Raw genomic sequence first — 23,230 nt, 5'->3', positions numbered from 1 at the left:
TTGCTTTACCATTGCTATATAATAAACCCCTGTTGGCACACCTTTTGTGGTGTTCCTATTTGTCCTCAGCAAAAGAGATTAGAAAGGTAAACTTAGGTTTAAACATGGTGGTGCCCAATACTTTATAGAGAATCGAGGGAATTGGAAAGTCTACAATTTTAAGAGTTAAATTACAGGAAATAGGTTAAAATAAATAATAAGACTATATTACAAAGTTGTTTTACAACACATAATCTCAAATGTTTAATGTCACTTAAATGAACAATGTATTCCAGCAAGTTCACTGAATTCAAAGCTGCTGCAGTAACATACTTTCAAATGAACTAGGCTCTCTCCCACCCATCACTGGGTGGTTGATTTCTCATGCTGCCTCTTGTTTACATAAATTTACGTTTAATCAATGACTTTACTGTCCTGTAAATAAATATACTAGGTCAGTTTGATAATACATTTAAAACATTTTAACTTTGCTGCAATTGTTTTTCAATAGGCAAACTCCAACCTGCTACTTGACAGATTTGGAAGTAGTCAATTTAGATTTGTTACTGGAGTAGACACAGCAAGCCATTTTTTTAGCAACATTGTCACTGTATTGCTGCTGTTATCTTTGAAAAAGCCAATTTAGGGACATATATGTGGCAGGGTTAGGCTTGCGAAGTCTGCCGTGTGCCTATAAGTTTCGTATTACAAACGTGAGTTATGGTTTTGCGCGACTGAAACACATAACAGCGCTAAAACATTGAAGTAAAGAGTTACAGCTAGAATAAAAGTATAACAACACACGTAAAACATCTTAAAATAAAATAGGACACCTATTTATATATTATATACACGCACACACATTAACCCCTTCATGCTGGGGTGCAACCGAGTGGATTGAAACGAAGTTCCGATGTAAACACTTGCTGGAAAAATTAAATCATGCAATCGTCGAAGCGCTCATGTGATTTCAAGGCCAAGATTGGGTCATGGGGGACTACCTATGATGCCAGGAACGTCCCCAGTCCAATTTGCCATTAGCTAAAAGTAGGAGGCCGCAGGACGCCATATAAGGTAGGACGCTCCATGCCGTCCTAATGGCTTTAAAGCTCAGGGCTGTTAGGATGGCATGGAATGGGCGTTTAGAGGTTAAATGTAATGTTTATTATTAAAATAAATGTATAAAAAATGTTTTAAAGGGATATGGTATATGACAGTGATTGACTGGGAAGGGTTCAAAAACTATGTGTGTGTGTATATATATTTGTATGTGCACACATACATACAAAATGTATACATACACACAAATATAGAAGCATGCTGGAGCCCTTCCAACCAGTAAATACAGTAGATTTACATAAACAACAAACACATAATAAAAATACAATGCAATAGCACTTAGTCTGAACATCAAATGAGTAGATTTTTTTTCTGACAAATTTTAAAGCTATGTTTATTTCCACTCCCCCTGTATCATGTGACAGCCATCAGCCAATCACAAATGTATAAACGTATATACTGTGAATTCTTGCACATGCTCAGTAGAAGCTGGTGATTTAAAAAGTGTAAATATAAAAAGATTGTGCACATTTTGTTAATGGAAGTAAATTTGAAAGTTGTTTAAAATTGCCTGTTCTACCTGATTCATTAAAGTTTAATTTTGATTTGAGTGTCCCTTTAACACCATTTATTTTTTGTTTTTATAATATAAATAGTTGAAAAAGCATATATAAAATTGCTATTTCATCTATTTCTTAACACACCTTCAGCTTTAGTGCACTTGGCTTTGCGCACCTTCAGGTTAGCTCTCGAGCTAAACTTATTTTAATGTCCCTCGCCCTGGGGTCCCTCGCTAGACAGACACATGAAGGAGCATATGCACTCACATACGGGTTAAAGGAAAAGTAGACTTTTTTTCTTTGAAGCATCCAAAAAGGGTGATTTAATATGCATTACAGGTGTGTGTGTTTATTTGATTTTTGAAAAAAAGTGATGTTCCTGCACTGAAACAATATTTTTTTTCCCCTTTTGTTTAAGGGACACTGTCCACCAATAGCGTCGTTAGATTCTTCCTAAGCAGCCAGTGAGCTTCTGTCCCGAAGAGCAGGTCTACACTTTCTGTAAAAGGGACATGAAACCCAAACTTTCTTTCATGTAATTAACAAGAGTCCATGAGCTAGTGACGTATGGGATATACATTCCTACCAGGAGGGGCAAAGTTTCCCAAACCTTAAAATGCCTATAAATACACCCCTCACCACACCCACAAATCAGTTTTACAAACTTTGCCTCCAAGGGAGGTGGTGAAGTAAGTTTGTGCTAGATTCTACGTTGATATGCGCTCCGCAGCAAGTTGGAGCCCGGTTTTCCTCTCAGCGTGCAGTGAATGTCAGAGGGATGTGAAGAGAGTATTGCCTATTGAATGCAGTGATCTCCTTCTACGGGGTCTATTTCATAGGTTCTCTGTTATCGGTCGTAGAGATTCATCTCTTACCTCCCTTTTCAGATCGACGATATACTCTTATATTTACCATTTCCTCTACTGATTCTCGTTTCAGTACTGGTTTGGCTTTCTACAAACATGTAGATGAGTGTCCTGGGGTAAGTAAGTCTTATTTTCTGTGACACTCTAAGCTATGGTTGGGCACTTTATTTATAAAGTTCTAAATATATGTATTCAAACATTTATTTGCCTTGACTCAGAATGTTCAACTTTCCTTATTTCCAGACAGTCAGTTTCATATTTGGGATTATGCTTTAATTATCATATTTTTCTTACCTCAAAAATTTGACTTTTTTCCCTGTGGGCTGTTAGGCTCGCGGGGGCTGAAAATGCTTCATTTTATTGCGTCATTTTTGGCGCGGACTTTTTTGGCGCAAAAATTCATTTCCGTTTCCGGCGTCATACGTGTCGCCGGAAGTTGCGTCATTTTTTTGACGTTATTTTGCGCCAAAAGTGTCGGCGTTCCGGATGTAGCGTCATTTTTGGCGCCAAAAGCATTTAGGCGCCAAATAATGTGGGCGTCTTATTTGGCGCCAAAAAATATGGGCGTCGCTTTTGTCTCCACATTATTTCAGTCTCATTTTTCATTTGCTTCTGGTTGCTAGAAGCTTGATGTTTGGCATTTTTTTCCCATTCCTGAAACTGTCTTATAAGGAATTTGATCTATTTTGCTTTATATGTTGTTTTTTCTCTTACATATTGCAAGATGTCTCACGTTGCATCTGAGCCAGAAGATACTACAGGAAAACCTCTGCCTGCTGGATCTACCAAAGCTAAGTGTATCTGCTGTAAACTTTTGGTAGCTATTCCTCCAGCTGTTGTTTGTATTAAATGTCATGACAAACTTGTAAATGCAGATAATATTTCCTTTAGTGATGTACCATTGCCTGTTGCAGTTCCCTCAACATCTAAGGTGCAGAATGTTCCTGATAACATAAGAGATTTTGTTTCTGAATCCATAAAGAAGGCTTTGTCTGTTATTTCTCCTTCTAGTAAACGTAAAAAGTCTTTTAAATCTTCTCTCTCTACAGATGAATTTTTAAATGAACACCATCATTCTGATTCTTTGGACTCTTCTGGTTCAGAGGATTCTGTCTCAGAGATTGATGCTGATAAATCTTCATATTTATTTAAGATAGAATTTATTCGCTCTTTACTTAAAGAAGTACTAATTGCTTTAGAAATAGAGGATTCTAGTCCTCTTGATACTAATTCTATACGTTTGGATAAGGTTTTTAAAGCTCCTGCGGTTATTCCAGAAGTCTTTCCTGTTCCTAATGCTATTTCTGCAGTAATTGCTAAGGAATGGGATAGATTGGGTAATTCATTTACTCCTTCTAAACGTTTTAAGCAATTATATCCTGTTCCGCCTGACAGATTAGAATTTTGGGACAAAATCCCTAAAGTTGATGGGGCTATTTCTACCCTTGCTAAACGTACTACCATTCCTACATCAGATGGTACCTCGTTTAAGGATCCTTTAGATAGAAAAATTGAATCTTTTCTAAGAAAAGCTTATCTATGTTCAGGTAATCTTCTTAGACCTGCTATATCATTGGCTGATGTTGCTGCAGCTTCAACTTTTTGGTTGGAAACTCTAGCGCAACAAGTAACAAATCGTGATTCTCATGATATTATTATTCTTCTCCAGCATGCTAATAATTTCATCTGTGATGCCATTTTTGATATTATTAGAGTTGATGTTAGATTTATGTCTCTGGCTATCTTAGCCAGAAGAGCTTTATGGCTTAAGACTTGGAATGCTGATATGGCTTCTAAATCAACTCTACTTTCCATTTCTTTCCAGGGAAACAAATTATTTGGTTCTCAGTTGGATTCTATTATTTCAACTGTTACTGGTGGGAAAGGAACTTTTTTACCACAGGATAAAAAGTCTAAAGGTAAAAACAGGGCTAACAATCGTTTTTCGTTCCTTTCGTTTCAACAAAGAACAAAAGCCTGATCCTTCGTCCTCAGGAGCAGTTTCAGTTTGGAAACCATCCCCAGTCTGGAATAAATCCAAGCCTGCTAGAAAGGCAAAGCCTGCTTCTAAGTTCACATGAAGGTACGGCCCTCATTCCAGTTCAGCTGGTAGGGGGCAGGTTACGTTTTTTCAAAGAAATTTGGATCAGTTCTGTTCACAATCTTTGGATTCAGAACATTGTTTCAGAAGGGTACAGAATTGGTTTCAAGATGAGACCTCCTGCAAAGAGATTTTTTCTTTCCCATGTCCCAGTAAATCCAGTGAAAGCTCAAGCATTTCTGAATTGTGTTTCAGATCTAGAATTGGCTGGAGTAATTATGCCAGTTCCAGTTCCGGAACAGGGGATGGGGTTTTATTCAAATCTCTTCATTGTACCAAAGAAGGAGAATTCCTTCAGACCAGTTCTGGATCTAAAATTATTGAATCGTTATGTAAGGATACCAACGTTCAAGATGGTAACTGTAAGGACTATATTGCCTTTTGTTCAGCAAGGGAATTATATGTCCACAATAGATTTACAGGATGCATATCTGCATATTCCGATTCATCCAGATCATTATCAGTTCCTGAGATTCTCTTTTCTAGACAAGCATTACCAATTTGTGGCTCTACCGTTTGGCCTTGCTACAGCTCCAAGAATTTTCACAAAGATTCTCGGTGCCCTTCTGTCTGTAATCAGAGAACAGGGTATTGTGGTATTTCCTTATTTGGACGATATCTTGGTACTTGCTCCGTCTTTACATTTAGCAGAGTCTCATACGAATCGACTTGTGTTGTTTCTTCAAGATCATGGTTGGAGGATCAATTTACCAAAAAGTTCTTTGATCCCTCAAACAAGGGTAACCTTTCTGGGTTTCCAGATAGATTCAGTGTCCATGACTTTGTCTTTAACAGACAAGAGACGTCTAAAATTGATTACAGCCTGTCGAAACCTTCAGTCTCAATCATTCCCTTCGGTAGCCTTATGCATGGAAATTCTAGGTCTTATGACTGCTGCATCGGACGCGATCCCCTTTGCTCGTTTTCACATGCGACCTCTTCAGCTCTGTATGCTGAACCAATGGTGCAGGGATTACACGAAGATATATCAATTAATATCTTTAAAACCGATTGTTCGGCACTCTCTGACGTGGTGGACAGATCACCATCGTTTAATTCAGGGGGCTTCTTTTGTTCTTCCGACCTGGACTGTAATTTCAACAGATGCAAGTCTCACAGGTTGGGGAGCTGTGTGGGGATCTCTGACGGCACAAGGAGTTTGGGAATCTCAGGAGGTGAGATTACCGATCAATATCTTGGAACTCCGTGCAGTTTTCAGAGCTCTTCAGTTTTGGCCTCTTCTGAAGAGAGAATCGTTCATTTGTTTTCAGACAGACAATGTCACAACTGTGGCATACATCAATCATCAAGGAGGGACTCACAGTCCTCTGGCTATGAAAGAAGTATCTCGAATTTTGGTTTGGGCGGAATCCAGCTCCTGTCTAATCTCTGCGGTTCATATCCCAGGTGTAGACAATTGGGAAGCGGATTATCTCAGTCGCCAAACGTTGCCTCCGGGCGAATGGTCTCTTCACCCAGAGGTATTTCTTCAGATTGTTCAAATGTGGGGGCTCCCAGAGATAGATCTGATGGCCTCTCATCTAAACAAGAAACTTCCCAGGTATCTGTCCAGATCCCGGGATCCTCAGGCGGAGGCAGTGGATGCATTATCACTTCCTTGGAAGTATCATCCTGCCTATATCTTTCCGCCTCTAGTTCTTCTTCCAAGAGTAATCTCCAAGATTCTGAGGGAATGCTCGTTTGTTCTGCTAATAGCTCCGGCATGGCCTCACAGGTTTTGGTATGCGGATCTTGTCCGGATGGCATCTTGCCAACCATGGACTCTTCCGTTAAGACCAGACCTTCTGTCTCAAGGTCCTTTTTTCCATCCGGATCTGAAATCCTTAAATTTAAAGGTATGGAGATTGAACGCTTGATTCTTGGTCATAGAGGTTTCTCTGACTCCGTGATTAATACTATGTTACAGGCTCGTAAATCTGTATCTCGAGAGATATATTATAGAGTCTGGAAGACTTATATTTCTTGGTGTCTTTCTCATCATTTTTCTTGGCATTCTTTTAGAATACCGAGAATTTTACAGTTTCTTCAGGATGGTTTAGATAAGGGTTTGTCCGCGAGTTCTTTGAAAGGACAAATCTCCGCTCTTTCTGTTCTTTTTCACAGAAAGATTGCTATTCTTCCTGATATTCATTGTTTTGTACAAGCTTTGGTTCGTATAAAACCTGTCATTAAGTCAATTTCTCCTCCATGGAGTTTGAATTTGGTTTTGGGAGCTCTTCAAGCTCCTCCGTTTGAACCTATGCATTCATTGGACATTAAATTACTTTCTTGGAAAGTTTTGTTCCTTTTGGCCATCTCTTCTGCTAGAAGAGTTTCTGAATTATCTGCTCTTTCGTGTGAGTCTCCTTTTCTGATTTTTCATCAGGATAAGGCGGTGTTGCGAACTTCTTTTGAATTTTTACCTAAAGTTGTGAATTCCAACAACATTAGTAGAGAAATTGTGGTTCCTTCATTATGTCCTAATCCTAAGAATTCTAAGGAGAAATCATTGCATTCTTTGGATGTTGTTAGAGCTTTGAAATATTATGTTGAAGCTACGAAATCTTTCCGTAAGACTTCTAGTCTATTTGTTATCTTTTCCGGTTCTAGGAAAGGCCAGAAAGCTTCTGCCATTTCTTTGGCATCTTGGTTGAAATCTTTAATTCATCTTGCCTATGTTGAGTCGGGTAAAATTCCGCCTCAAAGAATTACAGCTCATTCTACTAGGTCAGTTTCTACTTCCTGGGCGTTTAGGAATGAAGCTTCGGTTGACCAGATCTGCAAAGCAGCAACTTGGTCCTCTTTGCATACTTTTACTAAATTCTACCATTTTGATGTATTTTCTTCTTCTGAAGCAGTTTTTGGTAGAAAAGTTCTTCAGGCAGCGGTTTCAGTCTGAATCTTCTGCTTATGTTTTTTGTTAAACTTTATTTTGGGTGTGGATTATTTTCAGCAGGAATTGGCTGTCTTTATTTTATCCCTCCCTCTCTAGTGACTCTTGTGTGGAAAGATCCACATCTTGGGTAGTCATTATCCCATACGTCACTAGCTCATGGACTCTTGTTAATTACATGAAAGAAAACATAATTTATGTAAGAACTTACCTGATAAATTCATTTCTTTCATATTAACAAGAGTCCATGAGGCCCACCCTTTTTTGTGGTGGTTATGATTTTTTTGTATAAAGCACAATTGTTCCAATTCCTTATTTTATATGCTTCGCACTTTTTTTCTTATCACCCCACTTCTTGGCTATTCGTTAAACTGATTTGTGGGTGTGGTGAGGGGTGTATTTATAGGCATTTTAAGGTTTGGGAAACTTTGCCCCTCCTGGTAGGAATGTATATCCCATACGTCACTAGCTCATGGACTCTTGTTAATATGAAAGAAATGAATTTATCAGGTAAGTTCTTACATAAATTATGTTTTTCCTTTCTTTATTCAGATAGAGAATACAATGTTAAAAAAGTTCTGAATTTACTTCTATTAACCAAGTTACTTTACTCTCATGTTATTCTTTGTTAAAGAGATACCTAGGTAGGTAGTGTGCACATATCTGGAGAATTGCATTGCAGGAAATAGTTCTGCCATCTAGTGCTCTTGCTAATTTATAATTTTTGAAAAACTGCTGCCATATACGGTTGCAGACACGTGCACACCCCTAAACTTACCTCCCTGCTTTTCTTTAAAGGAGAACAAGAAAAGTGAAGAAAATTTAATAGAAGTAAATTAGAAAGTTGTTTAAAATGATATATTCTGAATAATGAAAGAAAATTTTGGGTTTTATGTCCCTTTAATTTTAAAATTGAAATAAACATCTTCAACTAACTAAACCTTATTCAAGTAAAAGAAATCTTTTTAGCATGTTTAACCCCTTAACGACCAAGGACGTGCAGGGTACGTCCTCAAAAAAAAGGCAGTTAACGCCTGAGGACGTACCCTGCACGTCCTCGGTGTGGAAAGCAGCTGGAAGCGATCCTGCTCGCTTCCAGCTGCTTTCCGGTTATTGCAGTGATGCCTCGATATCGAGGCATCCTGCAATAACCATTTTTAGCCATCCGGTGCAGAGAGAGCCACTCTGTGGCCCTCTCTGCACCGGACATTAACGGCTAAGTTCGTTGGTGGGTGGGAGCCGGTGTGGGAGGTGGGTGGCGGCCATCGATGGCCTTTGTGATGCGGAGGGGGGCGGGATCGGGGGCGGGGACGACCGGGGGGACGCGCTCGGACGCGCGCACGTGCACGGGGAGGCCGGGCGGGCGCGTGCACGGGGAGGGAGCGGGTGGGAACCACTACGCTACAGAAATTTTTTAGTTAGAAGTGGGGATCAAAGGGGTAATTATATTTATTTGGTGATCGGTTTGGCTGGTGGGGTATAGGACTGTGGGGGGGAAGCTACACTACAGAAACAAATAAAAAAAAATAATAATAAAAAAAAACATTTTTATTTGCAAACTGGGTACTGGCAGACAGCTGCCAGTACCCAAGATGGCCCCAATAAGGCAGAGGGGGAGGGTTAGGGAGCTATTTTGGTGGGATCAGGGAGGTTGGGGGCTAAGGGGGGACCCTACATAGCAGCATATGTAAATATGCTAAATTTTTTTTTTTTTTTTTTTTTTTTAATACCTTTTATTTTAGTACTGGCAGACTTTCTGCCAGTACTTAAAATGGCGGGGACAATTGTGGGGTGGGGGAGGGAAGAGAGCTGTTTGGGAGGGATCAGGTAGGTGGGATGTGTCAGGTGGGAGTCTGATCTCTACACTAAAGCTAAAATTAACCCTGCAAGCTCCCTACAAACTACCTAATTAACCCCTTCACTGCTGGCCATAATACACATGTGATGCGCAGCAGCATTTAGCGGCCTTCTAATTACCAAAAAGCAACGCCAAAGCCATATATGTCTGCTATTTCTGAACAAAGGGGATCCGAGAGAAGCATTTAAAACCATTTGTGCCATAATTGCACAAGCTGTTTGTAAATAATTTTAGTGAGAAACCTAAAGTTTGAAAAAGTGAACAATTTTTTTTTATTTGATTGCTTTTGGCGGTGAAATGGTGGCATGAAATATACCAAAATGGGCCTAGATCAATACTTGGGGTTGTCTACTACACTACACTAGAGCTAAAATTAACCCTAGAAGCTCCCTACATGCTCCCTAATTAACCCATTCACTGCTGGGCATAATACACGTGTGGTGCGCAGTGGCATTTAGCAGCCTTCTAATTACCAAAAAGCAAAGCCAAAGCCATATATGTCTGCTATTTATGAACAAAGGGGATCCCAGAGAAGCATTTACAACCATTTATTCCATAATTTCATGAGTTGTTTGTAAATAATTTCAGTGAGAAACCTAAAGTTTGTGAAAAAATTTGTGAAAAAGTAAAAATTTTTTTTTATTTGATCGCATTCGGCGGTGAAATGGTGGCATGAAATATACCAAAATGGGCCTAGATCAATACTTTGGGATGTCTTCTAAAAAAAATATATATACATGTCAATGGATATTCAGAGATTCCTGAAAGATATTAGTATCCCAATGTAACTAGCGCTAATTTTGAAAAAAAGTGGTTTGGAAATGGCAAAGTGCTACTTGTATTTATGGCCCTATAACTTGCAAAAAAAGCAAAGAACATGTAAACATTGGGTATTTCTAAACTCAGGACAAAATTTAGAAACTATTTAGCATGGGTGTTTTTTGGTGGTTGTAGATGTGTAACAGATTTTGGGGGTCAAAGTTAGAAAAAGTGTGTTTTTTTCCATTTTTTCCTCATATTTTATAATATTTTTTATAGTAAATTATAAGATATGATGAAAATAATGGTATATTTTGAAAGTCCATTTAATGGCGAGAAAAACGGTATATAATATGTGTGGGTACAGTAAAATGAGTAAGAGGAAAATTACAGCTAAACACAAACACCGCAAAAATGTAAAAATAGCCTTGGTCCCAAACGGACAGAAAATGGAAAAGTGCTGTGGTCATTAAGGGGTTAAATAGCCCTAGACGTTTGTTGAGTTTAATGCCGATTTAAATGATTAGTACAGAGCATTGTACTAAATACACAATTTAGTGGTGAACAATCACACCAGAATGATTTATTCTACAAGGATGACAATCTCTCCTGACAACAATCCCATTTAGCTGCATTAAATCAAATCATTTGTAAAGTAATTAACTACTTAAAGCAACATATAGGTGCTTAAAGCAAACGCCTTTATTGTGATTAAAGTCAGTGTCACAACAATAATCTGTTCTCAGCCGACAAAACTGTGATCTGCGATGTTGATCATCTTTAAAGGAACAATAAAAACTAAAAAACAGGGACATACTGTTTACTGGCTTATAATTACAACTCTATTGGTAGAAAGGGAAATAAAAGCATAAAACAAAAACAAGATGGAGTTTTATTTGGGACAGCAACACCACAGATTATTTAATTAAGGGGACATAAAACAAGTTGGGATAGAGACAAAATATAATAATATGTACTTTAATTACTTTACCTGCAAATTTATACGGCAGTGCCTCGCCATTAAAGTGAATGTCAAGTTAACACGGATGCCTCACGGCATCGTATAGACATTTAAAAATGACCCTGAGTTTAATTTATGAAATGTTTGATATTTATTTTCTAACATTTTTACCGTTCTGCCGATAAGCGCATCTCTCCCGCCCGCCATATTGTCTAATTGACTGACAGCTGACGTTTCTTCAAACAACTAATCCTTTACAATACAATACCTGTGTTTCTGATGCTAAAGCTAAACATGGATAAGGGGGGGGGGGGGTTGAACTGACTATTCCAGACAGCATGGATAGGCAACTAATTTAGCTTATTTTTGAAAATTATTTTAAAATACTTGCCAGCAATTTTTAAACAATTTTTTATGCAAACTATTTTTACTTAAAGGGACATGAGAACCAATTTTTTTCTTTTGTGATTTAGATCGTACATACAATTTTAAACAACTTTCAGATTTACTTCTATTATCTAATTTGCTTCAATCTCTTGATATCCTTTGTTTACAAGCATATCTAAATAGGCTCAGTAGCTTCTGATTGGTGGCTGCACACAGATGCCTCATGTGATTGGCTCCCCATGTGCATTGACAATTCTTTAACAAAGGATATCTAAAGAATAAAGCAAAGTAGGTAATATAAGTAAAGTGGAAAGTTGTTTAAAATTGTATTCTCTATCTGAATAATGAAATAAAAATCTTAAGTTTCATATTACTTTAATTAGCCCTTTTAGGACATGCACAGATCTCAGCATGTTTTATGCCACTTTAAGTTTAATCAATGACTTTACTGTCCTTTAAGTGAAGAAACATTATAGGGTAACTTAATTAAGCTCAGCAACCACTATTTTAAGAAGCTTCTTTGGCCTCTCTGCCAACTCAAAGGTGGTAAAACCAATCACCCGACACTTGCTTGTTTGGAGTGACTAACATTCCCTGCTCGTGTGCAACCAGTTGTGTGAGAGCAGGGCAGCATTGCACAAGAAAGCTCTTGACCAATGTTTAATTTTTGTCATGTGATGCAGCATCACAACACTGTAGGTGGACAGAATCCCTACTTGCGAACCTGTCCGTCTGTTATCGTGATACATTTTTACCTAGAATATAACACAGAAACCTCACATTCAGTACAAGGGATTCATAACAGGTCACATGCTAACCAGATCAACCCAATGATTTATGAAAAATCGCCTTAACAAGATTGGTCACCCATACTATATGAGCAGCACTTGCAGCTAGATTTGCTTTAGAACAAATATAACAGCATCTGGTGTTTTGCACTGGCGGTCAGGGGTGCTTATTACCCACACAAGGTCACCATGGGCGGCCATATGTGCACATCTAGAACACAGGGGTTTTGACAGTTGGCAGTATCAGTAGTCAAATGAAATGACCGTTATTGCTACTGCTCAGACGGTCTGGAGTATTTGTGCCCAGCACTTCTTGAGTAAACATTCACCTTTATCTGAAGGGTCACTAAGCCATCTGCCTGGATTAGTAACTTGCCTAAACATTATCTTTAAAGGTACAGGTTACAATTCAAAGACATGTCAGTTTTAAAGGGACAGTAAAGTCATACGAAAGACAGAGCAATAGATTTGCGCACATCATGTATTAGCAATTAGCAATGTAAAATTGTCTCCCCTTCAATGTGTTTCCAATCATCTTTTATACCTGTTTCGGTGTATTAAATGGTTTACAAATAGCTTATTTACATTTATTTTGTCATTTGAAATAGCTGCTTTTGTCTGTTAAAACTGCCACCTATACTGAAAACACGAATACTGCAGTATTCTCTGAGGAAAACCTAGGTAAAAAGAATCAGCCGCAGCCCAGTGGTGTGGGAGTGACAAGTAATAAAATGTCAGTCTTTGTGTATAGACAAAGGCACAAGATAAGGAGGCATTTGTGCATATAGAGTGTGTAAGTAGGTATGTGCAAATTCGTTATTTGGATATTCGATTGTCAAACAATTCCAAATATGGCTGCGGGTAGAAGCATTCAGCGCTGGGTATATTACTGTTAAAGTGTAACATGCAAAGATCTGTGCAAATACTTTAACATTAATATAAGCAGCGATTAATATAGTGGAAAGATGCTACCTGCGGACATATTTGGAATTTGACAAACGAATATCCAAATAACGAGTTTTGCACATACCTAAAGATAAGGATGTCTGCTCTTTCTGCAAGCTAAGCTCTTTTAAGTGGGTTGTGTTTTCAATGAACAAAAAAAGCATATTTTTTATACAAAAATAAACACAAAAGCGGCCATGTCCCATGCATTCATACTATTTAAGCCACTGCGAACACATTAAAAGGGACAGTCTACACCAGAATTTGTATTGTTTAAAAAGATAGATAATCCCTTCATTACCCATTCCCCAGTTTTGCATAACCAACATGTTTATATTAATATACTTTTTTACCTCTGTGATTACCTTGTATCTAAGCCTCTGCAGACTGCCCCCTTATCTCAGTGCTTTTGACAGACATGCAGTTTAGCCAACCAGTGCAGACTCATAAATAACTCCACGGGAGTGAGCACAGTTATCTATATGACACACATGAACTAGTACTGTCTTTTCAAAATGCTCTGAGCTAAGAGGCGGTTTTCAAAAGTTTAGAAATCAGTTTGAGCCTACCTAGGTTTAGCTTTTAAAAAATACCACCAAGGGAACAAAGCAAATTTAATGATAAAAGTCAATTGGAAAGTTGTTTAAAATTGCATGCCCTATCTGAATCATGAAAGTTTAATTTTGTCTAGACTGTCCTTTTAAAGGGACAGTCTACACCAAAAAAATTCTGATTTAAAAATATAGATAATCCCTTTATTACCCATTCCCCATTTTTGCATAACCAACAGTTATATTAATATACTTTTTACCTCTGTGATTACCTTGTATCTAAGCCTTTGCAGACAGCCTCCTTATCTAAGTGCCTTTGACAGACATGCAGTGTAGTCAATCAGTGAAGACTCCTAAATAACTTCACAATAGTGAGCACAATGTTATCTATATGACACATGTGAACTAATACTGTCTAACTGTGAAAAACTTTCAAAATGCTCTGAGCTAAGAGGCGGTTTTCAACTGTTTAGAAATCAGTTTGAGCCTAGCTAGGTTTACCTTTCAAAAATACCACCAAGGGAACAAAGCAAATTTGATGATAAAAGTAAATTGGAAAGTTGTTTAAAATTGCATGCCCTATCTGAATCATGAAAGTTTACTTATGACTTTACTGTCCCTTTAAGAAATCAAGTAGACTGTCCCTTTACATGGGATCTGATGGAGAACCCCCCCCAAGAAATATAAATGGGACTTTATTGCAAAGAGATTCCAAGACATCTAATAATATGTAAAGTGATGTGCATAATAGTACAAGCGAGTATTGATACTAAATAGGGAGACCGCCTCTAGCTGTGCAACTTATCAGAAATTCTACTGAATGGTCCAGCATTACCATCCAACCTCTGGAGAAAAGGTCCGACAAGCTAGAGCTGTGCATAGTGAATTATCTCATACAATTATTACAACGCACAGAATGGATTGCTAAAAATAACTTGGCAGGCTAACACGGTCTTCCTTGAACTTTAAGGAATGCATATCTACAAGTTGGTTTTGCCGCGCTGGTGTCTCTTCTAAAACATTTAACAGCAATTGCGCCAGGGATGAGGTACAGAACAAATATTTGAGGAAACACAGCGGGAATACCAGCACGGCGCCTACTAATATTTGTGTGCAGTAAATACAGTTTGTATAATAGTTAGAATTAATAAATTGCTACAGTTGCAATACATTGCAGGTATTCAAATATATGGTATGCAGACTGTGTATACAGACTGTGCACTAAACCTAAGTGAATTATGCATACCTAGATAGGCTTAGGAACAGCAATATACTACTGGGAGCTAGCTGTGACTGGTGGCTACCCACATATGCCTTTTATCATTGGCTCACCAGATGTGTTCAGTTAGGACCCAATAATGCACCGCTGACTAAACTGTGTGTGTAACCCTTTGCTGGGGTTAAAAATAGTTGCATGCACACAATTGTGCTAAAATAAAATGCTTTAACACATAAGAGCATTTTCTGTTCCTTTAATGGAAATCTGCTGAAGTTTAACCCAGAACTGAACCAAAGAGACAACTCATTCTTTGTATTAGAGATCCATAAAAACATCAAGGGCAATAAACAATAATACTATTAGTAATTGTTCTTGCAGTCATTTATCAGCTAAGTGCACTAAAATAGCTGTTCAAAAGTTTCAAATGAAATAGCAGAAAATAGGAAGCTCAGGATTAGCCCTGAGAAAAGCAGCTGGTGTCACGTAGTGTCAACCAGAATCAATCCCCTTATCTTCATGCTTCTCTGGTCAACCACTCGTGATTTATCTACGGACAATGGGCCTAATGTATATAAATAGTTTATACTTTGTCTCACACTGTTTAGCATAGTTATGATATTTACACACTTAACAGTGCTGGCACTAGGGGGGAAAGAGACAGAGTATTGATAATTATTTATGCTGAAATAAACTAAAGAAACCCTTTATTCTGGGAAATTATGTGTAGGAAGGGCTGTGTCGCCTTTCTGTGGGGAAGAGTATGTGTGTCTGTCTAGTGGTGTGTGTAATGGTATGTGTGTATATAGTGGTGTGTGTGTGTGTGTGTAATGGTATGTGTGTATATAGTGGTGTGTGTATATATAGTGGTATGTGTAATGGTATGTGTATATAGTGGTGTGTGTGTATATATAGTGGTATGTGTAATGGTATGTGTATATAGTGGTGTGTGTGTGTAATGGTATGTGTGTATATAATGGTGTGTGTATATATAATGGTATGTGTATATAGTGGTGTGTGTGTGTGTGTGTGTGTAATGGTATGTGTGTATATAGTGGTGTGTGTATATATAGTGGTATGTGTATATAGTGGTGTGTGTGTGTGTAATGGTATGTGTGTATATAGTGGTATGTGTAATGGTATGTGTATATAGTGGTGTGTGTATATATATATATATATATATATATATATATAGTGGTATGTGTAATGGTATGTGTATATAGTGGTGTGTGTGTAATGGTATGTGTGTATATAGTGGTGTGTGTATATATAGTGGTGTGTGTATATATAGTGGTATGTGTATATAGTGGTGTGTGTGTGTGTAATGGTATGTGTGTATATAGTGGCGTGTGTATATATAGTGGTATGTGTGTATAGTGGTGTGTGTGTGTAATGGTATGTGTGTATATAGTGGTGTGTGTATATATAGTGGCATGTGTAATGGTATGTGTATATATGTACATATATATATATATATATATATATATAGTGGTGTGTGTGTGTGTATAAAGTGGTGTATGTGTGTGTCTAGTGGTATGTGTATATGTATATATATATATATATATATACACACATATATATATATATATATATATATATATACACAAACTTTCAAAAGGATCCCACACTCACTGCTTCACTTCAGCATCCGGGGTGCACTTAAACCATTGATATAAAAAGTAAATAAGAAAGGCACTCTCCGTGTAATCAGTATTATAACTTTACTAAGATGAACGTTTTCGGGGTCACCCCCGTCCTCAGACCTCAGGTGACCCCGAAAACGTTCATCTTAGTAAAGTTATAATACTGATTACACGGAGAGTGCCTTTCTTATTTACTTTATATATATATATATATATATAGTGGTGTGTGTATGTGTAATGGTATGTGTGTATAAAGTGGTGTATGTGTGTGTCTAGTGGTATGTGTATATGTATATATGTGTATATATAGTGGTGTGTGTATGTGTAATGGTATGTGTGTATAAAGTGGTGTATGTGTGTGTCTGATGGTGTGTGGATATATAGTGAGTGTGTGTATAGTGGTGAGTGTGTATAGTGGTGTATCTGTGTATAGTGGTGTGCGCGCATATAGTTGTGTGTGTATAATGGTGTATGTGCGAGTAGTGGTGTATGTGCGAGTGTATAGTGGTGCGAGTGTATAGTGGTGTGTGTGTAGTGGTGTATGTGTATATAACGGTGTGTGTATAGTGTGTGTGTGTGTGTAGTTGTGAGTGTGTGTATAGTGGCATATGTGTGAGTACAGTGGTGTGAGTGTATAGGGTTGTACAGTGGTGTGTGTGTGTGTGAGGGTATATATATATATATATATATATATATATAATAGTGAGTGTGTGCGTATAGTGGTGTATGTGTGATTGTGTATAATGGTGAGTGTGTGTATAGTGGTGTATGTGTGTATAATGGTGTGTGTGTGTAGTAGTGAGTGTGTGTATAGTGGTGTATGTGTGTAGTTGTGAGTGTGTGTATTGTGGTGTAAGTGTATGGGATTGTCCAGTTTTGTGTGTGTATATATAATGGTGTATGTATGTGTGAATAGTGGTATGTACGTTTAGTGTCTACTCATTTTTTGTGTGCTTTACACAGCAGTATTAGTAGTGCACTTTCATCTGTATTGGTGGAGAGGGACCTGATGCAGCCCATGGCGGTGACTGCCATTTCACAGCTATAGGGTCAGCCCTTTTGCCATAAAGGGATCTCATGCCCCTCTATATTGTGCAAGGAAGAAGCTAGAGGTTCTTATACAAGAACGCCTCATTACACCTCAGCTAGCGGAAGTGTACAGAATGCTCATCCGTCCGCACTCAAGAAGTGAGAGGCCAATTCTGTAGTAACCCACACTCTAGAGGTTACAGGTTAATAAAATATTTATGTTCTCTATTTCATTTAGACTTTTTAGGAAAATGTCTGTGGTTGGTGGAACATCTGTAATCTCATCACTGAGCTTTTTTTTTTTTATAGATAATTCCTCTTATTATACCTATAAGAGAACTGTTTTCTGAGAACTAGATTCAGTGTCTCTAACCAGACTATAGCACTCACTGTTTTTCCTGTTTAACGTTTCACATCCCTTTAATGGAGCCAGAAGCTTGGCAATCAGTAAGCACTTAGCCTTATGACCTTATGGGTGAGTGATGCTGCTCTTCAAGGGGTGAGATTCAGAGCAGAGTGAAGGTGAAGTGTGAAATGTAGCAGTAAGTGACAGATATGTGACAAGACCCCTGATCAGGGAGACTATAAGATGCGGCTCATAAAGGCTTCTTGTATTTTGTGCTCTGACTGAGCGGTTGCGGTCACTGGTTATAAGAACACAGCAGCTTTATAGGCTCTGGGGATAGATCCAGGATGACTGCTTCATATGAGATCTCAGCAGCTGCAATAAGGTAGCCAAAAATACACAGCAGTCTCAGGTTTACACTGTAAATCAGCCTTATTGCTGCCACACACTAGTTCAACCCTGTTCACTCATTCCGCTCATTTCAGACTAAAACTGTGTGTGAAACAGGAACAATAAACTCCAGAACTCATACATGAATTAACATAAAATGTTTAGAAATGTATAGTAAAACAACCTTGCAATAAACGTTCATTATTTATTTTGCCCCCTTTTCATGTAATTCAGTCCTGCATTTAGCTAACCCTGCTACATATATGTACCTTATCTTGAGCCAATAACAAAGGCAAGACAATGCACTTTATACAAACAATAACTGGGGCTAGTCTAGACACTAAAGTCTAAATTAAACGGTCATGATTCACATAGGACATGCAGTTTTAAAAGACTTTCACTATTAAATTGTTCTTAGTTTGTGGAGGCACCAGCTTTTATTGAGCATGTGCACAAGTTCACAGCGTAAACATATACTAGTCTGTGATTGGTTGATGGCTGTCACATGATACAGGGAGCTGGCTAATGGGGGGAAATTCTACTGTATTTAGTGTCCAGAGTGGCTCTTCCAAATATTCAGCAAATAAGATGGTAATGTTTAACCTTTTAATGCCTTTTGCTTTAGCGCCATTAGGACGGAATAGAACGTCCTGGATGCGATCGCGGTCTGGAGGGCGTGCCTAGCGTCATAGGGACGCCCCCTGACCTGATCCCATAACTGAAATCTCGCACTCGCATGCACATTCGCGGGATTTCAATTTGTCTACATTGGAACGTTGTTCCGATGTAGACAAATTGACCCTGTCATGAAAGGGTTAAAAAAAAAGTGTTTAGACTTGGCTGATGTGTTACTTTATAGCAACACAAAAGAAATGTCTTCTAATTACAGGTTGTTTACTGTCCCTTTAGTGAAAATAACAGAATTGCAATACACAAAGATTATCTGCTTGTTTTTGCTGTGAACAATATTCTTGTCCCCATGCTCTCTAGAGAGGCCAGATATCACGTTCTGTAACCTAACTATGCTGCAAACTGCCTGAACCAGCTATATATATTTAGATTATCTCCCTAGATTCTAGGAATACCGGTAAAGGGGTTTGTGCACAGTTCTACGCAAAGTAATGGGTCATGTAATCTGTCACATACTTAAAGGGATAAAAAGGTCAAACATGAAATGTGCATAAATGCATTTCAATTTGAAATATACATTTTATAAGCATATTACTGAAGTTATTCTCTGCCTCTCTCAGTCATAAGTGCCCCCATGTTGAAATCTAAATTTGACTGCATTCCCGTGCTGACCTGTTTGCCCACGTGCAGTAACTCCCCTACAGATACCTGCAGTGTAACCTAGGTTACAAAATGGCAGCACCCGTTATCAGAGGGAGGTGCATGGAATGTATTTAGCAGTTATTGTCCCTTTAATGTCCTTTTAAAGTGTGACAGACTTTATTCGCAGATGTGTATATATGAAAGTGCGCATGAGCACAGCAAAGCTACAGATGCAGTTTCATTTTTATTTTTGAAATCCAAAAAATATATACACCAACAACTAAAGGTTAAAAGGATACTAAACCCAGATTTTTTTCTTTCATGATTCAGACAAGAGCAGCAATTTTAAGCAACTTTCTAATTTACTTCTATATCCCATTTTCTTTGTTCTCTTTCTATATTTGTTTGAAAAACCAGAACTATAAAGGTTAGGAGCCGGCCCATTTTTAGTTCAGGACCCTGGGTAGCGCTTGCTGATTGGTGGCTACATTTAGCCTCCAAATAAGTGGATTTCCAGCCTCCAGGGAATAATTTAAAAGACCTTTATTTCTTTTTCACAGGGTCCATAAAGCAAACAACTTTGTCGTTTGTTTTATGGACCCAGTGAAAAAGAAATAAAGGTCTTTTAAATTATTCCCTGGAGGCTGGAAATCCACTTATTTGCATTTATATTGGGACCTGGCTAGTCCTGCTCCTTGCCACAGGAAAGAAAGATAAAGGTGCTGTTTACCATACCAGTACTTTTAATACATTTAGCCACCAATCAGCAAGCGCTACCCGGGTGCTGAACCAAAAATGGGCCGGCTCATAAGCTTACATGCCTGCTTTTCAAATAAAGATAGCAAGAAAACAAAGAAAATTTGATAATAGAAGTAAATTAGAAAGTTGCTTAAAATTGCATGATCTATCTGAATCATGAATGGAAAAAAAAATCTGGGTTTAGTATCCTTTTAATTGTTGATCTATAACATGCATTTATAAGAAAAAATAAATGTATTAAAACCACACACAGCCAATAAACCAAGCAGTATGCTAGTATTCCAGAGATGAAGCACTAATAGGCATTCATGCCTTAGGACTTACACCAGCAAGTTTATGACTAACACCAATAGGAATTCATGCCTTAGGACTTACACCCCTGCTATATACTGAGATGGCGCACCAGCAAGTTTATGAATAACACCAATAGGCATTCATGCTATAGGACTTACACCCCTGCTATATACTGAGATGGTGCACCAGCAAGTTTATGAATAACACCAATAGGCATTCATGCTATAGGACTTACACCCCTGCTATATACTGAGATGGTGCACCAGCAAGTTTATGACTAACACCAATAGGCATTCATGCTATAGGATTTGCACCCCTGCTATATACTGAGATGGCGCACCAGCAAGTTTATGACTTACACCAATAGGCATTCATGCTATAGGACTTACACCCCTGCTATATAGTGAAATGGCGCACCAGCAAGTTTATAACTAACACCAATAGGCATTTATGCTATAGGACTTACACCCCTGCTATATACTGAATACCTTGCTTGGGCCGGGCTATTCTAGTTTTTGGCTAGCTCCTGTTTGATATAAATGTATCAAGCCCAGGATGTAGATAATGATCACATTCCTTTTTTCTATAAAGCTTGGAGCATGGTCCTGGAACGTGCCCGTCTCCCAACATCAGTGAGAGACAGCTGTCCAGCCTCCACCCTTCATCTTCGAGGAATTCCACTGCCTGAGCTGGTGACGCGCTAATGAAATGTCTGTTATTCCTGCTGGTTAGCTCCAATGTGATTAAGACAGAGAGAAAGGAAAGTAATCAGGAAGCCAAGGGGAAGGGCCCAACGGAAACAAACTTCTCAAAATTGTGTCAGGAAAATGTAAACTGAAACAATGGCAGATATCTGCTATTCCCCTCTGGTTGAGACGTGCCCAGAAAGGATCAGACGTTCGCTGGGCAGGGAGAACACTCTCTACTGTGACTACCTCATATATAACAAAACATGCTGTAAGGTTACTGCCTAGGGCCAAGGTGGCAAACCCTTTTGAGTGTGTGACCAAATTAGGGATAATCTTCTAACATGGTACATTTTTAAAAAGTTATAGATAGTAAAAAATATTAAATTGACAGTTTACCCTAATTATTTCTCCCCTTTAATTTGCTCCCAATTAGCTATTTTACTTGCTGAAGTGTATTAAATTGTATAAAAATATCCCCTTTACTTTTATTTCAGCATTTGACATAGTTAATTTTGCCTGTGATATCCCTAATTATACTGAAAGTTCCTATCTACAGATCAATACATACAAAACTCAGGTCAGAGGAGAAGACGGCTTAAAAGAAACATCACATTGATTTTTATATACACAATAATATGCATATCAGCATTTAAGCACTGCATTACAAAACATCTAAATACTTGTTTTTAGACAATCATTTTGTTGGCAAAACTGGCATTGTTTTGCAGTCCAGGAATAGACCCATTGAAAAGGTTATCCTATATCTTCTGCTGTGGTCAAATAGGAATAGAGCTGCTGTACTGATCAATCATTTACTGTGTAGCATGTTTCATGGTCAGTTTTCTTAACAATACCCTATATTTTCCAAGGAGCAGTGGGAAAAAAACAACATACTTTTTAGGGGTTGACTGAAGACTGAAGGTGGGTAACTTTTTTTTAATTAAACATTTTATGGCAGATACAATTTTGGGCTTTATATCCCTTTACGTGTTTTTACCCTTATTTTCCTATATAACTGTGGTTCCTAACTTTTGTGCTCTTAGATATTCTTTGATTACTATTGAAATTCATGTGAAACATATAACTTATAACACTAATACAAAATTCAATTATATATACACGAAAATATTATGAACTCATGACTGTGTGTGAATAATATTCTATTATAAATTATTTTACATCACCCAATGTGTGGCACTAAAACACTCGCAAAGGTTAAAACTTTATGCTAAAAAATATAATAAACTATTTTTGCTTTTTTAACATCAACCATGTTTTGTAAATGGCTGCGATATTCTGTATGAAAATAACCACCGCTACAAAAACGAAGACACAGAGTCGGTAACAGTGCTAATTTACAGGATAATAGTTATATGATATATGGGTGGAGCAGAAGTGTATTTTACAAAATCAAAATAAATAAATACAAAAAAAAAAAAAAAAAGAGTTATTTCCCAAAACAGTTACACTAAGAGTGATTCGGCAACACAAGAGTTAACGGTCAAGTCTCCCATCACAAACTATTCTTGAGTGCAATTAAATAGAGCCTGGCTATCTTAATGGAGATTTATGAGTTGGTAATTCCAAATGAGCAGCTATCAGGGCAGGGAGAGTTTTGTTAATACTGTACAATAGAATTATGGTACTTAAGCATTTACTGATCGTTTACACAGCAGCCCTAGAAACATTATTATTTTTTATCTATTTTGCACATTACTTTTAGATAGATAAACACAACAACAACAAAATCTTAACAGATAAAGTAAATGATCAGGCTGAATATCTAAGAACATTATTTGGTTGTATAAGTTGGGAGCATTATTAGGGGTTAAATGTACACCTATGTTAGTTGATGTAGCAGGCAGTGAATAGGTTAATACAATGA

The 23,230-nt window shown here is 37.8% G+C and overlaps 1 protein-coding gene across 2 annotated transcripts in view; it reads right to left on the bottom strand.

Moving 5' to 3' along the window:
- TMCC1 (transmembrane and coiled-coil domain family 1) overlaps window positions 1–23,230 on the bottom strand; it is a 392,643-nt gene that overhangs the window by 98,155 nt on the left and 271,258 nt on the right. The gene's annotated exons all lie outside the window — the stretch shown is intronic.

This window comes from Bombina bombina, chromosome 7 (assembly GCF_027579735.1).
Source record: "Bombina bombina isolate aBomBom1 chromosome 7, aBomBom1.pri, whole genome shotgun sequence".
Lineage (NCBI taxonomy): Eukaryota > Metazoa > Chordata > Amphibia > Anura > Bombinatoridae > Bombina > Bombina bombina.
The sequence above is the reverse complement of the archived record's forward strand: the minus strand, read 5'-3'. Positions and strand labels throughout refer to the sequence as shown.